Raw genomic sequence first — 24,537 nt, forward strand, 5'->3', positions numbered from 1 at the left:
AGGACCTCTGAGAGATCATCTAAATCCCATTCCCTATTTAATTGCCAGAATTAATCCAGCATGTGGGCAAATATTCAGTTTCCTGGCACAACTCTAGTCCATGGAAAACCTGATTTTCAGTGATTAGGAAGGAATTTTATTTGCTATATTAATAGGCAAGAGTCTTTAGTGTCACTTGACTAATAATCTAGAAATGGCAGGACATGAGACTAATTACCCCAGATAATCTCCAAGAAGACAGGTAGCAAGAGTTGGCACTGTGGCTAAAGCACTTGCTTAGAATCAGGAAGTCCTGAGTTCAAATTCTAGCTTAGGCACATTGTGTGACTCTAGGCAAATGCCTTCACCCCTGTATGACTCAGTTTCTTGATCTCTAAAATGAAGGGGTTGGGCTTTAGGCCTAGAAGTTTCCTTGCAGTTCTCAATCTCTGTTCCTGTAATTTATGATCCCTTTGTAGCCTGAGAAGGGGAGACCCGAAGCCTAAATGTTCTGAATTTAATTGAATAAGTGCGATATTCATATCAACAAATTAGTTAATTTAATAATTAAACCAATTAACTGAGAAAATTATTTCTGGGTTGATTATTTTTCATTCTAATATTATATTTTATGAAATTCATTATACATTCATTTTGTCCATTGCCAAAATGTTAAAATTATATAAAATGCTTTTTTAAAAAGTCCTTGTGTGACTGTCATTTCTTTTATCCCTTAAAACACTAGTGAGACCAGAATTTAAGAATACTTCTAAGTACCAGAATGTATAATTTCATGCATCTGGTCCTCAAAGATAGAACAATATCTTCTATTTCTTTCATTATTTGAAGTCTTTAGAATGCTAAAGACTCTTGATAACAAAGATATAGACAAAGCCATTAGGTGTGAAGTAGAACTACTTAAGCCTTATGGAGTTTCCAGTTTTTTTTAAAATGGTATAAATTGACACACCTGGTCCTTCTGATATAACTAGGGCATAAGGCTGTTGTAAGGAAAGTACACTATAAGCTATATAATTTTTGAGTGCTCTTTTCACAAATCAAAAAAGCAAGATGATTTATTCAAGTAAGTTGAATATCCGGGTTGCAGTAGAAAGAGCAAGGGGTGGTCCCATGTCAAAAATTTGGGTTCAAAACCTAGTTTTGCTACTGAGCGGCTATGCAATTCTGCTAAGTAAATTAAACTCTAGGCCACAGTTTCCTCAATTGTAAGATGATAATATTTGACTAGATAATCTCTATGGCCACTTTTAAATCCAACATTGTAATATATTATCTGAATTAAATTATATAAAATCCTTTCCATTGATGAGGAGAAAAGTACAAGTTTCCTAATGATTATCATGCATAAACATATTAGATAATATTTGCCCTGGTAGTTGAAATAGCTAATAGAGAGATTAGGCTGCTTTGAAAATAAGCAAAAAACAAAAACCTTTAGAAACCAAATTCCGGCCAATAGTAGCTGGATATATAGAGGTAGAAAGAAAGAAAGAAAGAAAGAAAAAGAAAGAAAGAAAGAAAGAAAGAAAGAAAGAAAGAAAGAAAGAAAGGAAGGAAGGAAGGAAGGAAGGAAGGAAGGAAGGAAGAAAGAAAAATAGCTAGCTAGCTAGATGGTTAGCTGGCTGGACATGTATAGCATTTATTAAACCAGGTTTAGAAAAAAAAACAATATGACATTGGATCTGGCTGCTCAAAGCTGAGTTTGAGTCTTGACTCTGATACTTAGAATCACAGAGTTAGAGGTAGGTGGGACCTTAAAGACCATCTAGTCCAATACCGTAATTTTACAGGTAAGTGAACAGGTCAAGAGGTTAAGCGATTACCAGAATTACACAACTCTTCACTGGCAGTATGTCAAGTCCTTTTGCATCAAAGCTAAGACTCTCTCCTCTTTAACATGCTGCCTTCACCAGCTCTTTTTCCATCTCTGACTCTATTTCCTCATCTGTCAAATATTTTCCCACATCTTCTCCAACATTTATCATTTTCTTGTTTTGTCATGTTGGCCAAACTGATAGGTGTGATATAGTTGTTTTGATTTGCATTTCTCTAATCAATAGTGATTTAGAACATTTTTTCATATGACTATAGATGGCTTTAATTTCTTTATCATTTATCATCCCCATTTATCAATTGGGGAATGACTTGTATTCTTGTAAATTTGCCTTAATTCTTTATATATTTTAAAAATGAGGCACTGGTTGTAAAAATTCTTTCCCAGTTTTCTACTTTCCTTCTAATCTTGGTTGCATTGACTTTGCTTGCAAAAATTTTTCAATTTAATGTAATCAAAACTATCCATTTCGCTTTTTGTAATGTTCTCTATCTCCTGTTTGGTCATGAATTCTTCCATTCTTTATAAATCTGACAGGTAAACTATTCCTTGCTCTCCCAGTTTGCTTACGGTATCAGCCTTTATAGCTAAATCATGAACCCATTTTGACTTTATTTTGGTATGTGGTGTGAGATTTTGGTCTTTGCCTAGTTTCTGCCATACTCTTTTCCAGTTATCCTAGTAGTTTTTGTCAAATAGTGAGTTCTTATCCCAGAAGCTGGGGTCTTTGGGTTTATCAAATAATAGATTACTATAGTCATTGACTACTGTGTCTTACATACTTAACCTATTCCACTGATCCATCACTCTATTTCTTAGCCAGTACCAAGCAATTTTGCTCACAAGCCAAATATTAATACTACGTTATCTCACAGGGTTATCCTGAATAAAATGTTATGTCGACCTTAAAGTGGGCACTTTGGTGGCATCAGTTTAAAAGGAAGCTCAATAAGTAGCTGAAGTCAATAATAGTTATAAAAACAAACAAACATGAAGAAAAACTAAGCCACCCATTTGGAAATAGCAGTACTGCCAGCAGGGAAAGAAAAAAGAGAATGTACATATTCAGACAGTGAAAGAAGCCCTTACTCCTAGGAAGACAAAATCAATTATGGGTATTTCTTACATACTGAACTCTACCCTTTTTCAGGAGAAGAGACAGGGTATTTGGTACAGAGTTAAAAATACCTCCTTAGGAGAATCAAAGGATCTTGATTCTAAATCTAGCTAGGCCACTTTACTACTTGTTTGACCTTCTACCTTAGTTTTCTCAACTGTAAAATGAAAAGAGTTAAACTAGATGCTACTAAGGTACCTTTTGACTCTGAATCTAAGCCAACTATGATAATCCCTTCCATGAAACTCTGACTACAATAGGTGGAACCAAGTGATCTGGGAACATATTTCTTTTTCTTTTTAAAGTTATAGTAGATTGAAAATAAAAAAAAATAGCTGTATAACTCTGGCAAGTCAATTAAACTCTAGGTCTCTGTTTTCTTATTTGAATATTGGACTAGATGATTGCAAAGGTCCCTTTTTACTCCATTATAAGGGAATAATTAAAAGTCCACTTGAATTTTAGCTGGCATTAAAAAGGAGAACACATATCAAAAGTATTATTTTAAAGATAGCTAATTTAAGGGTTAAAATCTATGCTTAAATAAAAATAATACAATTTCCCTCCAAGGACATGTGGCAGATAGCAAAAATCAAACAATTTCTTATTTATATAAAACAATAATAATAATAATGTTTTATATTGACAACATAAAAGTCTCCTTGACTGACTGGACCATAGTAAGTACTTAATAAATACCTGTTGATTCACTGACTGACAAAATATGTTTAGTCCTCACTATAAGTAAATTTGTTTTATGGAATTTTGAACAATAGAAAAGTATTTGAATTTTATTTGTAATTTGTAATTTATTGTATAGGACACAATTTGTTTTCAGATCATAAGTTGGCACTTCTGTATAAAATACAATATGAAGTCCATAACCCTTGACCTAATGATCTAGGTACTAAGCATGTACCTCTAAAGAGGTCAAGAAAGTGCCCTTATGCACCAATATGTTCATACCAACCCTCTTCATTGTAGCAAAGACCTGGAATAAAATTAGACGCCCATCCTATGGGGAGTAGTTAAAAAAATCATGGCACATAAATATAATGGAATGTGATTATGTCATAAGAAACAATAAATATGAACAGTTCAGAGAAGCATGAGAAGCTCTATGAACTGTGTAGAATGAAGAAAATAGAACCAGGAAAACAATATACACACTGATTACCACTATGTAAATGGACAACATCAACCACAATGAACAAAGAAATTGAAAGTAATAAAATTATAATAACCAAGTTTGTTCTTCAAAGAAGAGATAAGAAAAGGAGGTGAAAAAAGATGCCTCCTATCTCTCTCTCTCTGTCTTTCTCTCTTTGCTGAGGGATGGACTATTATAGATGTGAAATATTGCAATACTGATACACTCAGTTCACCTGAACCTACTCTTCTCTACTCACTCTACTTTCTGTTTTGTTGCTGTTGTTGTTATAAGGCATAGCTCTCTGGATTTAAAAGGGGAATGAATACCTTCAAAATTAAAAAAAAAAGATATCAAAATTTCCAGTCATATCAAAATATGAAATTTTAAAAGGTAAAATTTTGCATATAAAACATAGCAATATAGCTTTGTTAGATGCTAAAAATAATCCAAATTAAAGGAGAAGAGAAATGGAATTATGGTAAAAGTAGAGTGTGATTTCAAGTTTAGTATCTCCAGGAATGGGAAAAAATCCTTAATTTGGTCAAAGATGAGGAATTCTGGTAGGACAAGGACATGGAGGTGGAGGTAAAGCAGACATTCTAGATAATGAAGAATACATTGAAAGAAAAGAGAATGTGCTGTAAGATATTGAAAGCCCAAGAAATTCATGTACTATAATTTCCAAGATAAGTTGAGCTACTGGTGTATCTTCTTTTTCAGAAAACTGAATTAAAAAAATAAAAGCAAACCAGCAAATGTTTATACAAGTACCTACTCTGACTAAGACAATAGGCTAAGAGCTATTGAAAATGCAGAGATATGTCTTTGCAACAAAAAACCTCAATTTACTTTTTGTCCTTTAGTATCTCCTCTCTCCTTTCAATTGGGAAATTGGGGACATATCTCTTCTTGCTGTTGTTCAGTCATTTCAGTAGTTCCTTGTTCTTTGTGACCCTTGTTGGGGTTTTCTTGGCAAAGATACAGGAGTGGTTTGCCATTTCCTTCTCCAGCTCATTTTACAGATGAGGAAACTGAGGGCAGCAAGGTTAAGTGACTTGCTCAGGGTCACATAAATAGTAAGTGTCTGAGGCCAGATTTGAACTCAGGAAAGAAGATGAGTCTTCCTGACTCTAGCCCTGGCACTCACCACCTAGCCGCCTAAGATATCTCTTAGACTATCTATAATACAACATTCTTCTTAACATTAATTGGGCCAAAAAATACTTGGGGTTTGAAATATGTTGACAGAACTTAAAAAATGCTTGTCTTGTGTATTTGGGGATATGGAATATCCCTGAAATTATTTAGGGTAAACAAAATTTGATGTAAGATAGAGATAATCAAGCCAATTTTCATACCATAAAATAACTGCCTATAATTTCTGAATACCCACAATTTCATATTTTGTATTTTTGATGGAAAATATTAGTAGTCTAGGAATTTTCTCATGGAACTTCTCTTTAAATAATGTTAAACATTAGAATTCCACATAACATAGTCTAGGTTACAATCCTCACTGAAACTAAATGAGAAGATAAGATTTACTATGCTAAAAATCTCATTATTGAAGATGTGCATCATATATAAATTTATAATATTTTTTACATTTTCACTGAGGTTTTTAAATCACCTTGTCCTGAGCAATAGTGACATAACTATCAAAGCAATGTGCAAAATTCAGAAATCTTGCTATATTTTCTCAGCATATTCTTATTCATATACATGTATATATATACACACACATATATGTATATATATGTATATATGTATGTATTTGTGTGCGCATGCACACACACATTACGTATTTACTAGACTTTTGATTTTATCAGTGTAGGGAACTCCAGACAAGAAATTTTTTCTCTTCTTCTTCTTCTTCTTCTTTTACACAGATTGGTACCTTCTTTGTAGCTTCTAGTCAGAGAGTTGTCTGGAGCACTGAGAGATTTAGTGATTTGTAGACAGTAACACAGCTAGTATGTGGCAAAGGTGGAAGAGTATTACTGGTGAATGAAGGATTCTGATCAACACTAGTAATCTAAATTTGAACTGGTCCATTCCTATTTCTCTGCCTTGCTTCTCTTCACTAAGCCTAGACCATGATAATTGTTTCTCACATTTTCTTTTCCTCTTTTTAATTCCCTTTCTGATCACTCCTATGAAGGTGAAGTTTATTTTGCTTTTGACTATTCTCTCTTTGATTCTCCTCTTCCATTCCCTTTCCTGATTCCCACTCTAGTGCGTTAATGTATTTCAACATCAGACTCTTTGCCTGTGTGTGTTTATTCCCTCTTCTTTTCAGGGTTATATGGCAACAAGAGGCTATCCACCAGGAGTTTTGAATGGTTCAAAGTAGAGTAAAGTCCTGAGATGACTATTACCCCTTCCCCTTCTATATTTAGATATTCTTCTCATGTGCCTTATTAATGTGAAATAGTAGTTTTTTCCACTTTGTTCATTCCTTTATCACATTGATTTTCTCTTCCCTTTTCTTTCCTCTCCTAAAACAGCTTATATAAAAGGACAAAACCACACCCAGGGGCTGTTTTCATTTTAGTTACTCCCTCTGTGACCCTGGAAGACAGTAAGGTTTTGAGGGGATTCTTGTCTCTTTTCTCCCTATTAAAACACAAGAATCTGAATCCTTTAACTACTTCCAGTTGCTCAAGGGCATTTATCTGTCTAGGTTTCTCTTGACTCTTGTGTTTTCATTTCAAAGTTTCTACACAGGTCTGGTGTTTTCATGAGGACTTATTGAAAATCTCTTAGTCTATTAAAGGTCACTTTTCCTACCACAGTGTTTAAGGGTACATTATTATTGTTTGCAAGTCTTTATCTTTTGCCTTTTTTATGCTAAGATTTTCATTTATCTACAGAAGTTATAGGGCATTAAAGATGTCTCCTACAGACCTCCTAAGTTGTCTTAGGCTGAAAAAAATATCTCCCTCTGGCCTTTTTTGTTGGCTCCGTTGTTCCAAAATTTGATCTGAGACATTAATTTAAAGTTGTTTGGAGTGGAATACTGGGAGAGTTTAGCTGGGTTTCAACCTGTACTCTGCCATCTTTGAGTATATATATCTTTTTTATTGGCTATACACGGCACCTTCTGGTGCCTCTGATTTGGGTCTTTTCCTGTGCTTGATTTGCACATTGTTGATGATAGATGAACAAAGTGGGAGAAACCTGCCTGAGGTGACTCATTTATTTCTTTTTTTTTCAACAGATCTTGTGAGAATTCTCCTGAATGCCACCATTGACTTCATAAATCCAATTCTTCTGTAGAAGAATCACAAAGCTATGGTTTCACCTGAATAACACTATCTCACCAAGTTACTCCTAGAACAATGAGATGGTACAGTGGATAGAAAGCTGGCGTTCAAGTCTGAAAGACCTGAAACAGAATCCTGCCTTGGATACTAGTTGAGACACATCACTGGGGCATATCACTTAACCTCTCTGTGCCTTAGTGTCCTCAACTGTAAAATGGGGATAGTAAGAGTACTTACCTCCCAAGGTTACTGTAAGGATAAAAAGAGATAATATTTATAAAGTACTTTACGAAAGTGAAATTGAAATATAAATATTACATATTGTTTTTATTATAAATAACTTCTAAAATGCAGTGATCTCTAATAGTAAAGGCAGCAGAGATGTAATAGAAAATGAATTGGCCCTGGAGCTCCATGACCAGGATTTGAAGTTTTGCTCTGTCACTTGCCATTTGTATGACTTTGGGTAATCTACTTGACCTTTCAGTTGGCTCACCTGTATATTAGTAGTGATATGAATTGAGAATTGTTGTGAGGATCAAATGTGAGGGTCAAATAGTGTATGAAAGCTAATGTACATAAAGCTCTTTGTAATGCTAAAGTACATTATAAATATTTCGTTTAAGTTTTCTATGTGAAATGACAAGTCAGCTAAACTTATATCCTAAGTGAAAATGCTCTTTCTTTAGATAAAATCAGTAGTGCTCCTTGCATCAAGTACATTTGCAATAAGATGAAGTTATATTATTTTTAAAAATATTCAGAAAGTTAAATAAGCAAAAACTAATAATAATCTTGAGTCTTTCAGAATGTTTCTCCAAACTAAGCTTCTATTCACCCTCTTTTGTATGTTCTTGATTTTCTAACAGAGTATTTTCAAAGTTATTTATCAAGACTGAACACTCTCAAAATATTCCTTTAATGTAGAAATTTGAATCATAGAATTAAAGAATGTTTGACCTGGGAGGAGGGAGGGGGCTCAAAAATCATCTAGTAAAGCTTTCCATGTTACATATGAAGAAAATGAGACCTAAAAAGGTGATCAATGAAGCTTGCCCAAGGTCACACAGCTAGTTAATGAACTCTCACATAACTTCTTTCTGGGCTGAAGTACATTCCACTGAAGCATGAGGCTTCAACCATTAGTACTGTCATTCTGTTCCTGACAAGATTAAGTCACAAGCAGCTTAGGACTATTGCCTTGGGAAACTGGTAAAAAGAACACAATCCTGGGACTTGTTAAAGTGTGCATTTAGGTGTCAATCGAACACTTGGGCTTATTACCTAATAAAAGTAACATCCTATTTCAGTGAGCTCCTCAGGACATTTCAAAGCCTTTTGTTGTATGAGAATTATGATGTATGAAATACTAGAGCATTGCATAAGTCATCACCTGGGGCCTAGAAATCCTTTATGTTATAATGTATAGAGATATAGTATTTACTGTCATTGGATTTGACCTGGAAAACCAATTCAGTTTCCCAGTCAGATGAAGGTGACTCAACTCAGGGGAGTGTTGAGTGAGATTATTTTCTCAAGGAGATTTGGAAGAAAAGTGTGACAGTTTCTGTCTATTATTGTTGCCATATATCACAGAAAAGTCTACGATAAAGCTAAGAATAGATGTCAGGAGTCTGACCCTCCTTCTCCACCCTATCCATTATGCAGGTACAGTAATAATTTAATTTTCCTAAACAGACCAGGTGATTGTCTAGAAAAAAATCTTAACTGACTTGGCTCTACTTTCAATTCATGATGTTATTCCTGCACCTGCAAATTTTGGGATTATTTCCACAGCTGAAAAGGAAAACTGCACCTTTCACACTGACAAAAGGGGAAGCCTAAATTGCAGATTGCCCTAAACTTGCTTATTTATTTGCTGACTACAGAACAGGGAGAATGGAGCAAGTCCCCCAGGGATCACAGGTGCATTCAGCATTTCTGCCACATGCCAGAAACTGAGATCTTCAATATGGTCAAATGAAAGCTAGCATAATTCTTTAAATTCACTTTACTATAGTCAAGATTGGCTTCATTAAGACAATCCTCCAAATAAAGGATTATGCAGTTCTTGCTTTCAGCTTTATTTAAAGTGGATAGGATTTCAATAGGCAGCTCTAGCAGTTGGTGCTGAGGGAGGAAAGAGGAGGGCTTTACTTTTGTATAGAATGTGTATAGAATGTGTATGAACTAAAGTAAGGAGGAGAGGAAGTAAAGAATATGTTTAGGGAATGGGTGAGTAATCTGATTTGACTAGATTTACATTATGGTTACATTATGGAGAGGGTTGTGATGAGGCTTTAAAGGCATATGGAAGCATGATTGTTGAGTGTCTTGAGTGCTAAGTTAAGGAGTTTATGGAAATCCTTGAAGGTTTTTTCATCCAGGAAGGGAAGTGATAGAAGCAGAACTATGCATTAAAGGCAGTATTCTATACTATTCATTGGATAGTGAGAGGCATTTTCTGTACCCTCCCACTGTTTAATACCTCCTCTCTGAGCTTACTTTCCATTTACACTGGGGATACACTTATGTATACATTGCTGTTTGCATGTTGTCTCTTCCATTATAATATAAATTCTTTGAGTTCAGGGGCCATGCTTTTTACCTTATTTGTATCCTTAGCACTTAGAATAGTATTTGGCATACAGTAATTACTGAATAAATGTTTGTTGACTGACAATGAAAATGGAGACATTGAAAATACCTGTGTTTAAAAAGTCATTATAGAAGTCCAAGTGAGATAATGAGATCCTAGATGAGGGAGGTGGAAGTGGGAATGTCAAGAAGGAATAGATGGTGGAAATATTGGGGAGTTGGGCATTTGGTTAGACAAGACTTAGTAAATACATATGGGGAATAAGAGAACAGTCAAATTTAACTGAGATTGTTTAAAGAACCTTGGGTTCAAACCCCACCTCTGAGACAATACCTGTGTTGCTATGTAACATAACATATTCAACCTCACTAGGCCTTAGTTTCTTCATTATAAAATGAGGAGATCAGACTAGAAGGCTTCTGAGGTTCCTTCTAGCTCCAAATCTGTGATCCTAAGAAGTTAAACAAGGGTCATATATAGGTAGTAGCTTTTGCAGGTCACTATAGTTCTGCCTGGATATCTTCCATTCATACAAGGTGGGTAAAAGTGTTTGGTTTTTTTTGGCAACATACTCTCACCTATAAGGAAAGAGAATGAATATGAGAGATGGAAGAAAGAGATGGGAAGGAGAAGCAGATGGAGGGGTAAAGAGAGAGACTCAGAGACAGAGACAGATATGACTCTTCTCTTTAAGGAACAACAGCTTGTCTGCAGTCCTGCAAACACCATTAGAAGTCTGTGTGACTCAATTTATGATTCAGGAAACAGCCTCTTCTGTCCTTCAAAGCACCACATTTTCAATTCCAGATGCAAATCAAATTGAAGTCAGATTAGATTGATGTTTTACCCCCTCTGAGTAATTTAATTAGTCTGTACCCCTAAAGCTCAACATTAGAGATTCTCTGCTTATTTTTAAAACCAGGCCACTACCAGTATTCTTAACATATTGTACTGTTTAAAAGATGGAAGTGAGAATCTCATACCTCCCCCCCATTTCCTGGCACCTACTGGCATCCCTTAAAATATACCCAAATATGCTGCCCAGCTGTGTTCCTGTATCCTCAGTATCTCTGCCTCCAGCTGGTGGGAGTCCCAAGCATAAAGTTTGTACTTTCCAGTTTTTTCATCAACCTCACAGCAATATATATTTTAAACAGAAGGAAAAAAAACCATAAGGTCATGCTAATAACTAAGGAACTTCTAATTCCATTTTACTACTTCTGGAGTAGCAAATCTACCTTAGCAACTGAAATTGTAGGATGGGGAAAATTTCCTGTGTCATTTCTTTTTTGTTCTCTCTCTTTAGTGTATACAGTTGTTCTAGTAATTACTTTGATCATTCCAGCAAGAGTTGATCTGCTTTATTGCCTTGAAAATGTAAATTAACTTTCTGCATTACATGAGTGGTAAAAAACACACCAACATCTAAACTACTTTAGTTTAAATTACATTATTTCATCTTTATTGTATTGATATATTTACAGTTTGGGAAGCATCTTCCCTGGGGCCTTAAACAATGAAATTGTTGAAGCCCCCAGATTTCTCCTATCATCATCTGGTATGCTGATTTTGATGTTAGTTTATCTTTAAAAAACAGAGACAAAAGTTTTATTGATCAATGCCATTTGTGCTTGAAATATTGAGTAGCCAGACTATAGCTTAGCAAGAAGATATGACATTCTATACATGTCTGTATCTTATGTTGGACTGGAAGGACAATTACTTACATATAAAACTCAGACAGTAAAAGAAATATGCTTGATTCTCCCATTATCTATTTAAGGTTGCTTTAGTACTGAATTGAGGCTATCACTGGCAGCACTATAAAAAGTACCAATTCAGATACAAATTGACCCAAATGAATCTTTAGACCAACAGAAAAACAACCCTTTACTATTTGTCATGTATTACCACACACAGTCACCAAATATATTCCAAATAAATTGCCACCCTGTTTACACATGTGGCCATGTACCTCTAAGACAGAGAGCCATTATTACCATTATTTTTCCCCATTCCCTAGAAGCAATAAGTATTATGTGACTGCCAAAGTCTCGCAATGAGTCAGTAGGTCCTTAGATTCTAGTGCTCAACATGACAGTTTAGAAAGACCTCAAACATACCAATGACAGTACCGGAATGAATGCCAATATATCTACCCTTCCATATGCAAGTAGAATCAGCCAAAATGTTGGGAGAGAGGCCAGATGTCATGAAAGAGTTCTTCTGAGGGATGCAATAATGAGCTTCTAGTTTTTGAGATGTGTGAACAAAGTGAAAATATTGCTATAAATAATCGAAGCAGTATGGGAGGCAGCTTGGTGGAGTGGAAAGAACACTAGGAATTTTGACTGGAAAGGGCTTGACTCCTTGCTAGCTGTGCGACCCTGCTTACATTGTTTGGCCTCCCTCAGCTTCCATTTTTGCATCTGTAAGATGGAGACAGTATTAACTTCTGTGAGAATCAAATCAGAATGAAAGATGCTCTGTGACCATAATGCCTTATATAAATGTGAACTCTTACTATCAAAGGACAATTTCACAGATTTTTTAGAAAAGGTTATGAACAATATATAGCTAATTCTCAATTATTTTAGTGGAAGGAATTAGAGCATAATCAATAATAATAATCAATATTTATATAACACTTTAAGGTTTACAAAGCTCTGTACAAATATTATTTCACTTTATCCTTACAGCACCTCTTAGAAGTAAGTACTTTTATTATCCCCATTTTACAGGTGAAGAGATTTAGGCACAGAAGGGTTAAATGACTTATCTAGGGTCTCATAGCTGGGAAGTGGCTGTTTGAATTTGAACTCAGGATTTTCCTTCCTTCCTTCCTTCCTTCCTTCCTTCCTTCTTTCTTTCTTTCTTTCTTTCTTTCTTTCTTTCTTTCTTTCTTTCTTTCTTTCTTTCTTTCTGGCCATTGGGGTTAAGTGACTTGCCCAGGGTCACACAGCTACTAAGTGTGAAGTGTTTGGTCTGAGGCTGGATTTGAACTCAGGTCCTCCTGACTTCAGGGCTCATGCTGTATCCACTGATTCCCCTAGCTGCCCTGGAACTCAGGATTTTCCAACTACAAGTTTAGTGCTTTATCTTCTGTGCCATCTAATTCCTCTCAACCTAGGCTAAAAATAGAGAAAACTGGAAAGGAAACACCATTATATGCACCCATATGTATGGAACACCTTGGAATTTAGAAAGAACTTTCCTCACAACAACTCTGAGAGGTAGGTAGTACAAAGTATTTCTATCCTCATTTGACAATGAAGTGAAATGGCTTTTTGACAGTCATAGGGTTGGAAAGTATAGGAGTTATAGCTCAAATGCATTTCTTCTGACTGCAATTACAGGCCTCTTTGTAGCCCATTGAACATTTGGTAAGCATCTGCTATATCTCGGACACTATACTGCAGATGCATAGTTCTGAATGGGGAGGTACAGTTAGGAACCTGTCAGGGAAACAGTCTGAGCATTATTTTGAAGCAGGCAGGAGGTGGGGTGGGGTGGGGGGCAGAGAGGGGGAAGCAATGAATCCCATGAAACTTTCTTTATACCTTTTCATGATGCCCCACAACTGTATAGGACAACATTTATCAAAAACTCTTTGGAAAAAGTATTGAATCCAAGCCTGAAAACACTGATTAATTTGCCACATGCTTCTAACATTAGGTTTTTGTGCCATATTTGTCTTCTGGCCTTCATCATAAGGTCTTACAGAGATTTTCGGACTGCTTATTCACTAAAGCAGATCAACAAGTCAAGCCACTCACTTATGAAATGCAAATGAATGGTTTCTGGATTTTTTAAAAAATGGACTTTTAGGGTAAGATGGGATTTCACCTCTATTAGGATATCAAACGGGAAAAGAGCTACTGGTCCAAAAGAAAAAAAAAGTCCATCAATTGTAACCGAGAAGCAGATGTACAGCTTTCAGAAAGAAAGCTAGTCGTGTGTGCATTGAATAACAGGCAATTATCAGTGGTTTTACTGTTTGCCCTAAAGAATTTAGAACAGCGTCAAAGGGAAATTTGATCTATAAGAAGGAAAATCCTACTGCATCTTTTAACCCTGTGCCAACTCAACTGGGCTTTAACTTTTTTTTCCATAACACACTTTCTTCTTGAAAAGTCAGAGAGTTGCTAATAAAATTCTGTGTAGAGATTAAGCTTTCAAGAAGAGATGTGTTTGTAAGAGTACAAGTTGAAAGACTGAAAATACTGAATGACTTTAAATCCAGATATGAGTATAATACAGCAAACTCAGCTACCCAGTATTCTCTCAATTAGAATTCTATGTAAGCTGGTGCTTCTATGTGTAGGAGGTAATTATACCTAAGATTATCTGACCTTGAAGCATTGGGAGAGCCTAAAGAGCCATCAATATAGAATAGTAGGAAAAGGATTGAATTTGGAGACAGGAAAGGAGGGTTCAAATCCCAACTTTGCTACTCATTAGGTGTGCAACCTTTTCCAAGTGTCTATGCTTCATCAGCTATAAAATGGAGATAAAAATGTTTTCATTATCCACTACATAGTTTTAAAGAAATGTAAATGTATGTAAATGAAAGTAATTATTATTGAAGATTAAATAATATTTATGATCTTATTAAAAACTATTAAATAGTTTTAATGTTGTACATTTTTAAATTATTTGGTAATCCAATAATGGCATATATTGTAACCATCAACCAGAATATTTTATTAGCCACAATATCCTTTTCTTTTATCTTGCATTAAATAACAGAGTTTTCTACATTAACACTAGTATATCATTGAATAAGTAACCAAGATCAAAACCATCCACACACTGTAGAAACTATCATAAAGAAAAAGGAGAAATACATGTACAACATTGACAGGGTTTCTTTTTTTTCCTATAAAAATTGTGTATCCCAAACAAGGTCAAAGAAATCTGGCTATATTTGATATATCCCAATTACTGTAACCACAAGAGCGGCATATATGGTAGAGACCAAGGGCCAGAACTGAAATAGGATTCCACTACTATATCCAACTTCATGTAATGTGCTGGGGCTTTTTCAAGCATCAGTGTCTCCCATGAAATCCTACAGCTCATTTAATATGAATGCTATTCCTCCTGGCAATTCTGAGGGAGACATGAGGATATATTCACATTTGGAACATTTTCACCATGGTATCAATTATGTAGACACTTTAAAACAGGATGGCACTTGATCGATTACTTAGTCAAACCTATTGTTTTTCAGTTGAGGAAATTAAGGCACAAAAACATTAAAATGATATGCCCAAGGTCCCACAGAGAGTCAGACCCTAATTGAGTTATAGAAAACATATCCAGAAAAGGTACCACCTTCTACACATTCCTAAATAGCCCATCTTTTTTTATCCATGGACAAAAATGACTGAAATCAGCCTTTTACTTACTTGTCCAGCAAATTATCACTGTCTATGGGCAAGTCACCATTTCCAAAGGGAGCATTTATAAATCATATTTTAATCTTTTTTTCCTTTTTAATAAACGTAAATTATTCCCATTCCCTATAGACAATGATGCCTTGACATTGACCATGATCTTCTTTGAAACTATAAGTTATTCAGTCATCCCAATTACACCATAAACAGATGGACTGTTCCCAAGGGCACAGGCAGAAATTTGCTTGAGATCTATTTGATTACAAGTCTTAGCCTTTGAGGACATGTTTTGATTTTGAAATGTATCTTCTTTGGCTTAGTGAGAAGTGGAAGAACTTGACAGATATTCCCACAAGCTTAAATTAGCTACAGAAAGACACTTTCTCTCTACAAAGCTTTTGGTTTGTTTGTAGCTATTTCTCCCTCCAGTATGATGAGAGTAAATAGGAAATGCAGTCACTGGGCAGAGTAGTAACAGAATGGGAAAGTGGGGACACATACCTATGAACTGTCAACTCTTTGGTTTTACAATAAATTAATCTAGAAATATGATCCCTATGACACGCTATTCAAAACAACATTGCTTTAATGTAAATTAAAAGACAACACATTTTAATTTTTCATTTTATATTCTATATTTGGCAGAAGCTGTGATAGGTTCTGAAGTTTTTTTTTTAATTCAAGTCTAAAATGTATCCTTAAAGTAGCATAAAATAGTCTTAAGACACTAACTCTCCATCACCTATGACGTTTTCCCCAATAAATTCAAGTTTGTAGATCCCTTCTATACATGACCACAATTTTTCATGTCATGCCAAAATTTTTTCTAGTTACACTTTTTTAAAAAGTAGTTAGTATTTTAGGGGCAGCTAGGTGGCACAGTAGATAGAGCACCAGCCCTGAAGTCAAGAGGACCTGAGTTCAACTCCGGCCTCAGACTGAGCACTTGACACTTACTAGCTGTGTGAACCTGGGCAAGTCACTTAACCCCAATTGCCTTAAAAAATAAAAAAAAACCACAAAAAAGTAGTTAGTATTTTGAAAAGAGACTTAAAAAATTTTTTTATAAACAAAATCAATGTAATTTTTTAAAAAAGGAAAAGTGTTGATTAGGGGGAAAAAACCTTTACCTTAAATATTTCTGCTAAACATCTGATCCAAGAATTGACACACATATGCTAGAACAAGAGCCAGCTTCCAAGAGATGGGTGGCCAAAGAATATGAATGAGAAGTTCTTAAAATAAGAAATGTAAACTACCAACAACCATGTGAAAGAATGCTCCAACTTGTTACTAATAAAAGACAAATAAATAAAAAAATAAATACACCTTTGTATTTCCATGCCAAAGGAGCAAAATTTAGTAAATTTTACTTATATCTGAATAAACAAATAAACAACAAATAAACAAACAAATAAACAACTTTGAAACAAATAAAAGCAACTTTGAAATTTCAGCCCATATCTGGCAAATGACAAAGATTATTAACAATAGTATTTGTCAGTATTAGAAAGGTTGTGAAGAAGTTGAAACACTGATATGTTGTTGTTGGAGCTATGAATTGGTCTACTTGGAAAACTATATAGAATTATATAAGGAAAACTATTAAATTGTCTATTATGGCTCAGTCATCCCATTATTGGGCATATACTCCAGAGAGGTCAATAACAAAAAAGGAAGGTCCTATACAGAATAAGATATTCATACTCATAGCTTTGTGTTAGCAAGAAACAAAACAAAACAAAACAAAACCAAAGTGAGTACCTATCCATTGGAGTACCTATCCATTGGAGGATGGCTGAACCAAATATGTCATATGAATATAATGGAATATTATGATGCTATACAAAATTATACACATGAAAAATTCAGAGAAATCTGGAGCCATTCAAATGAACAGATACAAAATGAAAAGAGTAGAATCAATGAAAATATATACACAATGTTGACAATCACATAATTGTAAATTATACTGAACTTAGATAAAATACAATGTTCATTCTGGTGGCAAAGAAAACAAGGAGGAAACATAAGTATAGAAATGGACTCTCATGGGTGTGGAATGTGGCATATACCCTCAGACACTTTTTCAGCTGGATTTTGTTTAATTTTTCCTTTGTTAAAAAAAAGGACACATAAGTGATGGGAGTATATCAAGACCTAATTCTAGCATTTAAAAAGATAAAAGTAAAAATTACCACTGGGAGGTGGGGAGATTTCACATGGGATTTCAGTTCAATTATAAGTAAAATTTACTAAATTTTGCTCCTTTGGCATGGAAAATTCTCAACTATCCCTTGTTTTCTCCTTAGAAATAAGAAGACTCTTGAAGCATAAGGAGGTATCAAAATAGAACAACAACAACTGACAAAAGCAATATCAAAAAAATGAAAAAAATTCTCCAATGTTCCTGATTATATACTCTTGTACAACAATGGGTTCAAGCTGAAATGTGAGCTGGATCATAAGACCTTTTGTACTTGTGTTATATAGTCCTCTCTGAGGTAGAAGTCCTTTAATTGCTTATTTTACTTAGACTTTGCTTTTTAATTTTGTTTTCCTTTCAAATTATCTATTCAAACTACTTCACCATCCCATTCTTTGCAACATGTACATTTGTTTCTTTTTCTTCTTAAAATACAAAATCTGTGCTATTTCTGAGCATCTTTCCTAGTTTTTAATCTTACTTATATCTACCTTGGCAAACCATCACTCTTATATTTATTATTGACAGGTATCACTGGGTTCTTGACATCTTTATCTGATTTCAAAAGACTTATTAAATGTACTTACTACTTATAAAACACTGTCCTGGGTACCTGGGGAGAAACAGAGGTATATAAATAAGACATAGTCTCTGTTCTCTAGGCATTTACACTCTAGCAAGGGAGATATTACATATGCACAAATAACTATTAAGATAGAAAATGATACATTCATAAAAAAGGTAAGCATTAGTTGCATATATCTATATATCTGATTATCAATGCCAATGTTGTCTTTCAGATATTTGAAATATATAAGTATCCAAACTGACCTTAAATGATTAGAAAGTCATTTTTATATCATTTAATATACAATCATGAATATTATTGTTTAGCATAGACACCTCCTAATACATTGAGTTTTGCATATATATCTAAAAACAAGGATGCTATCCAGAGTTTGTTCAGAATCATCAGCTTGATGCTATATTCACTTTATATTGTTCCTTAGAAATACAACCTTCCTCTTATTATGGCACCAACAGTAATCTGTATGAGGACATATGAGGGAACAGTTAATGGGACCTAGTTAGTTTTAAGGAATGACAGGTAAAGGTGATAGCTTGAACACCATTTAGTTTAGGGAAAACTGTCTTTTCCTAATTAAAAAAAACCTACCAGGCATCAAAATAATTAAGAATGATTATTTTAGATATTTGACTTATTCAACTGACATGCCATTTTCTTTTTTTCTATTAATATTTTATTTTTTCCCGATTACATGTGAAAACAAAAAAAAACTTTTTTTTTTTTACATTTTTGAGTTCCTGACAGTATTTTCTGAAAGAACTTTGGACTGGTAAAAGGTACATTGCACACACACACACATACACATATACAATAACATGGACATGGAGTCCTGACAACTACTTTAGGTACTGCTAAAAACTCAAGTTCTTAAGGTAAGGTCGTTCTATGATATCTCTTCTCTTTCAGGATCATAGATTTTGAGCTAGAAAGAACCTTAGAGCTTATATAGAACAATTTTCTCTTTTTCAAAAAAGAAAAAAAAACTGAGGTGAAATTAAGTTATTTGCTCAAAGACATATATACAGTTAAGTTAGAGAACTAGAATTCAAAGCCAGGTTCTCTGATTCCAAATGCAGGGTGCTTCGGACTGCACCACATTGTTCTTTCTGATTTAGAAACAGACTTACATCTTTGATGTTGCAAAGTCAGTATGAACCTTATAAACCAATGATGGAGATAGCAGCTTCTCAAAAAAAATGATAGATCACCCCAGCCTGAGTAGACTATATGGAGACAATTTAATGTAGTACACCTTTTACATCTATGGACTTTTTGGAAGAGAACATGTTTTAGGATATTATTCGATCTGATAAACATTTGTTAATTACTTATTGTTTGTAGAGCATTGTGGTGAATTCTGGATTACCTATGGTTTGGATGAGACAACTCTCATTGAATTTATCATCCAAGATTGGGGTTTACTATGTTATAGAACTATATAGTAGAGGGGCTTACTAGATAATAGAAAACTACAAAACAAAAATATTCAAAAGAACATTAGAATGATGGAACTGTCAAAGAGAGATCATGTTTCATAAATGTTTCAAATCATTCTTCAACTATTTATTGAACTACTTTCAATATGTCAGGCACTGTGCTAAGGAAAAGAGATGCAATGGAGTAGAAGATCATGCCCTTATACTTCTGGTAGTCACTGTGCATCTTATGGATGTTTTGAATAGAAAAGCAGAAAGTTCATACAACTTTGCATCGGTGCATAGAAACAAGAATATGTATATTTGGACTTCCTAGGAAAATAGTACTCTGGTCAGGGTTAAATGTTATCTTTAGTGAACAAATATTAGGACAAGCTTATAGAGATTTGATTCTTGAAAAATACAAGGATTCCACCCAACACCCTTTACAAAGATTTGGAGAAGAATGACAAAAAAATAATAAAACACCTAGCACAAAGTTTGGGTACTTATCCTAACCTAACTAGCTGTTTTTCCTTGACTTTTATGTGGGCAGTGTTGATATATTCCTCTCCCTTTAAATAAAGTCTATAGAAAACCACAAAAAGTGATCTGGACCCTAAAAGCTTAACGAATTCTGGAAAGCAGCTGGCTTGTAACATGAGTCATTTTAGCCACAGCTTTCTCTTTTGTATGTTTTCTGTGAGCTAAAGAACAGGTTATTGGATGTCTTATGGCAGGTGCTATTGGATTAAGGAGGGAGCTGGTCAGAAACATACTTTGTCTCTCTGTCTCTGTCTCTCTCCTCTGTCTTTGTAATTAAAGTGAACAAGATCTGTTAACATAGTATTGCTTATTCAAAATTTTCTTTCAAATAAATTATTGATATCTTTTGTTTTTTATACTACCAGTATTTCTCCAACTATTCTTCCCTCTTCCCCACCATTCCAATATATGTTATATATAATATTTTAATGGAAGAAAGGAAGAAGAGAAAGAATGAGCAAAAGTGATCTAACATTGAAAAAATCTGAAAAAAAATATACAATATTCCACACCCACAACTCTCCTACATCTGCAAAGGAGTAGGATTAGTGTCTTCTCGTGTCTTATCTTTACAACATTCAATTATGTTTTTTCTGATTATTCTTTCCATTTACATTATGGTAGTTATTGTGTATATTGCATAATTGGTTCTATTTACTTTACTTTGCATTAGACCATGTAAGTCTTTGCATGCTTCTTTTTATTCATCACATCTAGTCATTTCTTTCAGCACAATAATATGCCATTACATTCATGAACCACAATTTGTTTAGCCATTCTTCAATTGATAGGTATCTACTTTGTTTCCAATCCTTTGTTACCACAAAAAATTGCTAATATAATTTTTGATTATATATCATATATTATATATACACAGGGATTTTCTTTTCTATCAATCACCTTCTTGGGGTTATAGACCAATTATGGGAGGGAGGAGGGGAAATCACTGCATCAAAAGGTATGGGTGTTTCATTCACTTTATTTGCATAATTCCAAATTCCTTTCCAAAATGTTTTTACAGATCAGTTTCACCAACAATGCATTAACAAGCCTATCTTCTCCCCTCCCTCTCCCTTCCTCCACCCAGCCAAAATTTACTGTTCCCATTTTTTGAAATCATTGAAATTTTTCTGAGTGTGAAGTAAAACTTTGGGGTTGTTTATTTTCTAATTTCTCTTATTTGGTGTGGAGCACTTTTTCAAATGGTTGTTAATAAGAAGAGAAAGGGAATAAGAATTTATAAAGCACCTATGTGTGGTCCCACTGTTCTAAGCTCTAAAATATTATCTCCTTTGATCCTCACATCTTCCCTGAGAGGTAGGTGCTTTTATTTCTCCCATTTTACAGTTGCACAAACTGAGGCACCAAGAGGTTAAATTACTTGACTAGGTCTGTTAACATTGTTAATGGTTTGAAATTTTTCTTTTTAAAACTCTTATATTTTGGCAGCTTACCTAATGAGGAATGACATATGTGTGTGTGTGTGTGTGTGTATATATATATGTGTGTGTGTGTGTGAGTGTATTATATATATATAATACACACACACACATGTATCCATACATTTACACATACATGTATACAACTATATGTATAAATATTATACACATATAAATATCTATATATACACATGCATATATGCATATGTAAATAGTAATGGGAGTAATGGTAGTAGAGGGAGAGCCTGGAAGTGGCAGTTGGGAATAAAGATTATTCCAGTTCCCCCACCATGGTTATGAAAGAAAGTGCAGACAATGCCAGGGAAGCTTTATCATCAGGAGGGAACCAAATTTCAAATAACACAAGGAGAAGAAAAGAGTAAGAAAGGGAAAAAAGTTTAAGATGAAAGCAAGGTTTTTGTATGTCTGTCTGTTTTAATTTATGGAGCAGGCATTACAGAGAGCACATTGGAAAGGGCACACAGCAAGACTGAGGAAAGAGTTTAATTAAATTAAGTAACAAGTAATCCTCAAGACAGAAGAATGGAAAACTATCATGTGCTACTTACTCCCTTTCCATCCCATTCAGAGAAATACATATATTCATGTAAATGTGTACACATATTTATATAAACATGTATATGTATATATACATACATATAAAATCTTGGATCCCAAACTGTTATCTATGATATTTGATAGAATAATTTTTTCCCATTAGACACTTCTTTCTTTACCATAAATGCATTAATTTTGTATGGGAAGTAAATTGGGAACTATGAATGATAGTGTAAACAATACTCAAAAATGTAACCAGAGAAATTGTGTCATCTGCAAGGAACCCAATCTCAAATAGTTCAAAGAAATGAAAGGAGTGAGAAAGGAAAAAAAATGAAATGAAAGAAAATTTTAAAATCTATGGAACATGCGTTCCAGAAAGCATGTTGGAAGGGGTGAGTAGTTTTAGAGTGGATTGTTATGGGGGATAAGTGGAGGATGATGGGAATAATGAAAATATCATATACATTTTGACTTCATCATTCAGTAAATACTCCTCTCTCCAAAGTTACCAGTGATATTTTAATTGATAAATCCAATGAACTATTCTCTATCTTCATTCTTCTTTCCTTCTCTGAAGCTGTTTGACTGTTGACCACCCTTTTCTCCTTGATACTTTCTTCTCTGTAGGTATTCTTGACGTTGTTCTCTCTGTCTTCTCATCCTTCCTTCCTGACTGCATGTTCTCAGTGTCCTTTGCTGGTCATTCATCTAGGTTATGCCTAATAACCATGGATATCCCCTAAGGTTCTGTCTTCAGATCTCCTCTTTTTTTCTGTTCCTTCAGAGTAGAGATTTTTTTTGACCTTTATTTGTATTTATACTCCTAGCACTTAACATAGTGCTATAATGAGCAATTAATAATGCTGGCTTCCTGACCATTGATTGAATGAATATTTTGCTTGATAATGCCATCAGCTCCCTTGGTTTTAATTGCATTTATGTAGATGATTCTCAGATCTATTTATCTAGTTCTAGCTAGCTTCTCTTCCAATCCCATTTCTCACATCTCCAACTGCTTAATGGATATCTTGAACTGGATGATCCATAGATATCTCAATTTTAACATGTCCAAAAATGAATTTCTTATCTTTTTCTGAAAATTCTTCCCATCAGCATCTTCTCAGTCATACAGGTTCACAGCCTAGGTGTTATTATTTTTTTTTGGGGGGGGAGAAAGGGATAGGAATGCCTCAAATGACTTTCTTTTCTTAAATGCCCATCTATTTTCATTGACGATTAAGTTTTCAGGATATGTCATCTTGGGTTGAATCCTGAGTGTTTTTGATCTTCAGAACACATTATTTCATTCCCTTTTATGATTTCCAGAGGATGCAAAATAGTCTTGCATTATCCAAATTTCCCTTCCTTTGTATTAGGAGTTCTCCTTATCACTTATGGAATTTGTCATTTTTGTCATTAGAATTGGTAATTTAACCACTATGTGTCTTAGATTTGTAAGGAAAAGATTTTTATGCTTTTTTTTCATAGATGTGATTTATGGATTTTTTTTCAATTGCCAGTTTGTTTTCTGTGTTCAAAATATCTGAGCAATTTTCTTATATCATCCCTTGAATTATGTTTCTTTTTAAACTTTTGTTCTTTCAGGAGACCTGTAATAGGTAAGTTGTTTCTAGGAATATTATCTCTGAGATCACTATATCTCACTTTTGCAGGGATCATATTTTCTCTAAACCTCATTGTTTTTTGCTTCTCTTCTTCCAGGGTACTTTTTATTTATGTGTATAAGCATTACCAATCAATTGTTTTCTCTTTTGTTTCTTTGATGTAACTTGCCATGATGGATTCAAGATTTTCTCTTTTGCTAATTATTTCTGCTGTGTAGGCCGTAATTTTTATTCTAATGATTCTTGTTTCTCTCTTGAATGATTTTCAGGAAAATACTGCTGTGATCCCATTTTTTCATGGAAAACCATAGGGTCCTCTGTTTCATCAAGTATCAGTTAATTTACTTTTGTCTTACAATATTTATTCACAGATATTTGGACTTGTTTAGATGTCTCTAATTCCATCTTCCATGCTGTTATTAATATCTTCCATGATAATTCATCTACTGGTACACAAGGTTTTTAACTGAGTCTTCTTCTTGAGATCTTTGGAAATTTTAATCTTTATTTTCCATATATTCCCTTATTGGTCACTTTCTGACTCCTTCCCTTTATTCTCATATCCCCTGAGGGTTGGACCTCAAAGCTCTTTTAGTTTCTTCTCTGACTGGGATATTAATTTTTAACTGCCTTCAAGTTCTGACCCATGTGACTACTAAGGGGGACAGAATCAGCCTGAGCTAAATTCCAGTCCCAATTCTGTCAGGCCTCTGTCTCTGTCTCTCTGTCTTAGTCTGTCATCTTCTTCTCTCTCTTTCTAATACACACACACACACACATACACACAC

At 34.3% G+C, this 24,537-nt stretch overlaps 1 protein-coding gene across 3 annotated transcripts in view; it reads right to left on the bottom strand.

Moving 5' to 3' along the window:
* Window positions 1–24,537, bottom strand: part of RUNX1 (runt related transcription factor 1) — a 341,271-nt gene that overhangs the window by 262,252 nt on the left and 54,482 nt on the right. Inside the window, exon 1 of one of the 3 annotated variants that reach the window (XM_027875545.1) lies at window positions 18,162–18,181. The exons of the other annotated variants lie outside the window; for them this stretch is intronic. The gene's annotated coding sequence lies outside the window, so the exon portion shown is untranslated. Of the gene's footprint in view, window positions 1–18,161; window positions 18,182–24,537 lie in introns of those variants that run through there. 3 annotated transcript variants of the gene reach the window in all.

The sequence above is a fragment of the Vombatus ursinus genome, unplaced genomic scaffold (assembly GCF_900497805.2).
Source record: "Vombatus ursinus unplaced genomic scaffold, bare-nosed wombat genome assembly UNPS02014809.1, whole genome shotgun sequence".
NCBI lineage: Eukaryota > Metazoa > Chordata > Mammalia > Diprotodontia > Vombatidae > Vombatus > Vombatus ursinus.